This window comes from Rhipicephalus microplus, unplaced genomic scaffold (assembly GCF_043290135.1).
Source record: "Rhipicephalus microplus isolate Deutch F79 unplaced genomic scaffold, USDA_Rmic scaffold_32, whole genome shotgun sequence".
Taxonomy (NCBI): domain Eukaryota; kingdom Metazoa; phylum Arthropoda; class Arachnida; order Ixodida; family Ixodidae; genus Rhipicephalus; species Rhipicephalus microplus.
Genome location: NW_027464605.1, coordinates 769,774 through 776,890, shown reverse-complemented (window position 1 = coordinate 776,890; position 7,117 = coordinate 769,774).

The following is a 7,117-nucleotide window of genomic DNA, read 5'->3' as shown; positions in this document are numbered from 1 at the left end:
AAGCAAAACACACTATGGCATAGCAGAAGCCCACCAGTGCTTACTGAAATGACCGTGTAATTCTCTACAAACTATCAGAGTAGTTCTCTTGTACAGGCCACACGCAACACAACAGTAACTGTGCCTTCTGTATAGCACACATTTCCTTTACCTGCAAATGTAAAGAGAAACGCCTCGCACGTTAAGATAAGTTATAAACATGCTATTATAGCGGCACATTGCTGGCTAGAGCTTAGGACAAGACGTTTCATAGGACAAAAAAAATTGCCCGCAGCTTCCCTCGGGGGAACACTGAGGAGGATGCGGAGCATATAATTGGTTAACGGGGTGTTAAAGTGCGACTAACTTGGGTCGATGGCTAAATTGGTTAACGTGGTTGTGAAATGGGGTGTTAAATTGCGACTTACTTGGGTCGATGGCTAAATTGGTTAACGTGGTTGTAGGAGGGGGTGTTAAATGAGTGAACACACGTACACACGTATGCGAAAGGGCGGCGCTGGTCGAAGGGACGTCGATCATCGTGTTTGTGGATTCGTTGGAATTCATTTCACCGTGACCTTGGACGTCGACGCGCCGTACAAACCAACCGACGAGCGGCAACTGAGCGAGCGAGCGCCGACCTTGAGTATATATACAGCGCGACGGCGCATGCACTGTCAGCTGTCGAATGTTCGAGAAGGGGGAGAAGCGCAACGGCGCATGCGCGCGCGTCAGCTGCCGATGTTCTCGAAGCGCGACGGCGCATGCGCACGCGTCAGCTGCCGATGTTCTCGAAGCGTGACGGCGCGTGCGCGCTACATTATACAGCTAGCGAATGTTCGTGAAGAGGAGAAGCGCACGCGGTGTGTAGAGGAGGAAGGGTGCACAGATGGTGGAGGAGTGAAGCGCGCGTGGTGTGTAGAGGAGGAAGGGATGCACAGATGGTAGAAGAAGGAGGAGGAAGCTTGCGGACGGTGCCGCACTACAAGCCTCGAGTATTAGATGCTCCGCATCTAAAAAGCCAGTAAGCGCGCTGCTGTGCGTTGAAAAGGTTTAGCCAATCCAATTGATAACTTCGTCTATGCATCAAAAAAGGGTGAGGAGGAAAGAACACTCACGAGCGCTGTGTGAACAAGTGGAATGCGTTCGTGCACAGCTAGCGCGGTTTGCCTCTCTGTGTTACTGTCCTTTGTCACCACGGTCGTCCTGTAGTTAAGGTGCCCGACTCTGTCTATTGATGCGTTTAGAGCATCTATAGCACTGCTCGTTAACTCCAGCAGTGTTTGTTGTATTTCAGTAGAGTTCTGTACATACTCCCTACATGAAGCACACTTCATAACTCTTGTAGCAGCTTTTAGCACCCTCATATTCTGATCAATTTTTAGCGGAAAGAGACGTTACTGCACTTTCATTGAGGAGGCGGGGGGAAGGGGCGGCTGCGGTTCTTAAAGAGGAAAATCGAAAAGTGAGCCCCGCCACTGTCTGCATCCGAGCGCGACAACTCAGCAGTAGCTCACGAGGGAACGAAAGAAAGAGGGATTAAAATAAATTAAGAGGGGTAAAGATTGGGAGAAAAGTACAACATTGGGAGCTTGTTAGAGAAGACCCTGAATGGGGCCCCGATCGGCGAAGCGGTCTTCGAAGAGGAAACATCGCGAACGATGCAACCGTCTGGCACGAAATCCAGCAAGCGACTCACTTTGCCCACAAATCGACACTCAATCGAGCGCCTGGTGTTTAGCTAAGTGCCAGATTATTTTCTCACTAGATGCTGAGCTTTACAACAGTTAAAGAACTCTAAACAACCTCTGAAAATACGAAGAACGTGCGCGTCATTCTCTCCCCGCGTCACCGGTCCTTGCGACGCAATTCGTGACGCCAGCTGTTGGTTCTCGTGATGTCAGAATGAAATGAGCTCTCGATTGGTCAATATAAGAGAGGTGTGTTGTGAATTGACGCCTACCCAGCTTTGCCATGCAGATGCAATTAAGTTCTGCCTTGTCTCGCATGACCGTGATACGCAATAAACCAATTTCACCTCGTTTTCTACGTTTCTGACTGCGAGGGTGATAGCGTGTGTACATATATATATAGTCAAAAGCGCTAAATGTTGATTGGGTCAAGGGTAACTACTTCTTTTTCATGTAAATAAGTGACGAGAAGAAGATAGTGCTTGTACAAAAGGTAGTGAAAGCGATAAAGGAAGTACTGTCTCGCCTTTGAACTGCGTGTCTTGGGGGCCCTTTAGGCAACGGTTACGTTTTATATACGATGTTTGTGTCACTATCACCACTAAATTCGCTATTGTTATGTTATTTCGTGCAACGTACTCTATGAGGCAGAGTCATTGCAGCTTCAATGCTGTAGAGATTGTCATGCCCCGGCGTAAATTGCTGCAAAAGATGGAATCGATAGCGTTTTCGAAGACAGATGCAAGATGCCGATTTTCTAAAAGACAAGATTTGTTGACTTCCGAGCGGATTAGGCCACAAAACAACAGCAGTGAAATAAACGAATGAAAAAAAATTGGATTTATTGCTTATCAGTTTGTTTTGTATGTCAACTGACCCTGAACTTGATACAAACCAGGATCCACACATGGCTATCGCAAACATCAACAGACAACAAACAGGGAACTCGGCCAGGTGGACTTTTACCCGAAACAAGTTTTTCTACGCGAGGCTCAATCAACAGGGAAAAGCCAGAGCCTGGGAGCTACACAACGAAGTCAGTCACGGCTGGTGCCAATCGTGATGACAGTTGTTGGCGTTTAGGTTCAGCGCACGCGATTAGATTGTCGGTCTCTCACGCAGACTCCTAAACTTGGGAAGTCTCTACGATAGTATGCTACATGATGATATCATGACTCGGCATCAAATGGCTGTGGTATCGCTGAGCAGATCTGGAATTTGGCAGCGACGGCTGGGAAGAGCAGACCATTTGTCTTCCTCAAGTGAACCATACGTGACAAATGGGCTCAGTGTATATAGTGGTTTGGTGTAGGGGATATATAACATGCGTGCTGCAGCTGGGACACAAGTTCAGGGGAGCATGGAGGCTTCATGTGACAATAAATAATTAAAGAGGAAGTGTCTGTGTCACCACTGTAGTGCCAAGAAGACAAGTTTTCTTTTGTGAAAAAATCACTCTAGCGGCATTTTCTCTTCAACGATTTCTCATTCTGCTTCGTAGCGTGACGTCACAAACTTCGATTTCCGGAGACTGACAGACAGACAGATATTGTTTTATTTGACTATATGCAAATAAGCACAATTACCGTGCATTACAATGGCTGTGGATTGACGCCAAGTGGTCGAAGCAACCAGGAATCTTACGCTACGTCTGTAGCAGACTTGTACACGGTACAGAAATGAACGTCATAACTAGTTCCAACAACAGCCTCGCAATTGTAAGCGGCAAATTGTCGAAATGTAACCGATTACTCAGATTACTTTCCTGGAACTTTTGTGTGCTAAGCACATGGCATAGTCATGTCTAAAATAGAACGGCTCCCGCGTGGAACCATTTACTAGTTTACGGTGCCGTGTATCGTACGAGCGAACGCCGATAAGCGGCTCCTATTACAGCTCTGACAGGGCAGTTGTAACTAATTACGCGAAGTCCACAACCGGAATAAATACCCACGTGAAGGATTGGGATCTATATGGACTTCTGTCACATACGGTAATATATGGCGTGTTTCGGAAAAAAAAACAGAAAAACGCCACTTTTTAGAGGTTCCCACGTGTTCGACCCCGCTGGGACAAACCGGGTTGCGAGATACCGAACTACGGTCAAGTGCACTGCAGGTGTTCGAGACTGGTACACCTGCCTAGAACGCGCTGTATCATGCACGCTTCGTTAATCTTACCCTTACACGAACGTTCGCAACACACGCAACGAAATGAGATTAATCTTTAGGCTTACCCCTGGCGGCGGCTCATGCTCCTTATCTTCGTCTTCGTTGCGGAGACAGAGTCAGTAAATCATTGCACGTCGAATCCTCGCTCCTTTTCTCATTGTACTCTGTTTCCATCATATTTCTTAGGTCGTTAAAAAAAGGTTGGTGACCTGAGTATTTCTGCCTAAGCTTGCTTTTATTTCTTCACTAGAACCCTTCCGCATTGCGTAAATAAGTCTTTTTCTTTAAGTAGCGAAGCTCCTTAGAGCATGGGCTGAGTGTCCCATTGTAATCGTATGTAGCCACCTCTCGTTAGTTCTTGAACCGGCCGTAGAGAGTGGTACTTCTACATATAATGGAGACCAACATGGGGATAATTGGCATATTAAAAAGCCCACACTAGAGATCTATCGAATTTTTAAGCAGGGAATTGCCAAGGAAATGATCTATGATAACACTCGGGGTATTACTGTTTGAGGTCAGGACGGGAGTATTGTGAATCAAGACTTATCGGGCCAAAGACGAAGGGGTAGACACAATATGCAGTGTGTGTGGAGAGGAGGAGGAAGCTGCCGAACACCTGATAATGTTCTGTGAAGGGCACACTATAGTTCCGGATGATGGCGCAGAGTTTTGAAAGCACGCGCATTTAGGGACAGCAAGGGCAAAATAGACTTTAAGCAGGTAGAAGTAACCAGAAGGACGTTATCTGATTGGTGGCTAAAATCAAGGCACGAGTGAAAATTAAATCCTTCACTGCAAGGTACCGGTCCTCAACTTCACTATTTAAAGAGAAAAAAGATAAACCTGGTTGTTGGTTCACTAAGTATTACGGCTAGGTGGCTAGGTGGCCCGATCTAAAGGGCACAACCTTATCAATACATCCATCTATCCATCGAAATGCATATACGCCAAAAAATTCAAAGTGTACATTACGAGAGGATGTTACTTGCAGCATGATAAATAATAAAAATCACAGCATAATCATGAAGTGAATGATGATGAGTGGGGTGAAGCGGCCGCCATTCCGTCCGTGCTTCCGGCCGTCCATTCTTTCTTGCTTCCGTCCATACGTGCGTCCATCCGTCCATCCGTGCATCCGTCCGTGCGTTCGTTCATCCGTCCGTCCGTGCGTCCGTCCGTCCATCCGCGCGTTCGTCCATGCTTTTGTCTATGCGTCCGTCTCTGCACCCGCCCGTGCACCCGCCCACGTGCCCATCCATGCGTCCGTCCGTCCTCTCGTGCGTCTATCCGTGCGTCCGTTCGTCCCTGCGTTCGTCCATGCATCCATCCGGCCGTCTGTGCATCCAACCGTGCTTCCTCTGTGCGTCTGCGCGTTCGTCCGGCCGTCCGTCCGCTTCGCCCGACTCGTCATCATTCACATCGTGGGTATGCTGTGATTTCTTTATATTGTACAAGGCCCTCTTAGTGTGAAGGTGACAGTTAAGCCCCACCTCTCAGGGGCCATCTGAATGAGTGTTAAGATTCATAGAACATGTGCACTGAACTTCAATTAAGATAAGAAAATGTATTTTCATCACAGTTCATTTCGCCGTCGATGCGGCATGAACAAGCCTTCTATCTACGGATGTGGCATATGCACCCCCTGTCAGCTTGCCAGGTTTTTGAGTAAATACTACTATACACACATACCAAGAGATACTGTGGTTTACAAGGATAGGGAAGTATTAGTTTTCTAAATACGCCTTTGGTACTCTGTTAACTAAACTGCTGCCCTTTTTAACTAGCTGTAATGCTCACACCAGACCAGACGGCCACAAAACTTCGTGTATGGGCCGAGGTGGACAATATGGCGTGGTGAATTACGAAGTAATATTAAGTGCGAAGTATTTCTTTGCGTACTGCAAGCACTTCTGGAGTCGATCTATCTATCTATCTATCTATCTATCTATCTATCTATCTATCTATCTATCTATCTATCTATCTATCTATCTATCTATCAAGCCGCCTACGTCTGGGTGCTCTGGCAATTGGGGCAAACAAAAATTAGTATGGGAAGGTAACAAATTGACGAATACGACTCGCTGGTAATGACATAAATAAGGTCACACAACCCGTCGCGTACGTCGTCAAACACTTCCCGCCAGATAGTGGCACATACCCGCGGGTGAGTAAAGGAAAGATAGCAAGAGGGAAATGAAGGTAGTTTGGGTGATATGTGGGGTTTGACGTCACGAGACCACCATATAATTATGAGAGACGATGTAGTGGAGGGCTCCGGAAATTTCGAACACCTGGGGTTCTTTAGCGTGCACCCAAATCTTGGCACACGGGCCTATAGCACTTTCGCCTCCATCGAAAGTGCAGCCGCCGCAGCCGGGGTTTGATCCCGCCACCTGTGTGTGAGCAGCCAAATACCTTAGCCACTAGACCACCATGGCGGGGCAGCAAATAATGATAGAAAGTAGTAGGAATGAAAGAAAGAAGAAAAATAAGGGAAGAAAGATAGAAAGAAAGAAGGAAAGATAAAAAGAAAGATACAAGGAAAGAAAGAAAGGAGAAGGAAATGAAGAAAGAAGAGAAGAGAGAAAGATATAAATAGGAAAGAAAGAAGTAAATGTACATATAATGAAAGAAGGAAGCAAAAAAAGAAGAAAGAGAAGAAAAATAACAAGAAAGAAGGAAACAAGGGAATAAGAAAAAAATATAAAAAATAGCAAAAAAGAAAGACAGATAAAAGGAACGAAAGAAAGATACTGAGATAGAAGGAAAATTCGAAAGAAGGAAAGAAAGAAAAAAGGAAAGATAGAGAAAAGAGAAAATGTAAAGAAGGCAATAAGGCAAGAAATAAAGATAGATAGATAGATAGATAGATAGATAGATAGATAGATAGATAGATAGATAGATAGATAGATAGATAGATAGATAGATAGATAGATAGATAGAAAAAGAAAGAAAGATAGAAAGAAGGAAGAAAGAAAGGAAGAAAGAAAGGAAGAAGAATGAAAGGAAGAAAAATGAAAGGAAGAAAAAAGAAAAATGATTTGGACCAGAGGACAAGGCAAGTGCTATCTTTTCGTTTGGCTCTTCGCGCTGTTGTATCTTAGATAACAAAATCAACCGTTGCATCAACGTATGGTCTTATGTTTGCTCAGAAAAAGGCGTTTGGTGCGATAACACTGTGCTATCGCATGACATTAACAAAGTCTCGTTCTTGACAATATCAAGCGTAGGTAAAAAAACTTGCCGTTAAGTTGTTGCCATCAGCTGCTGAAA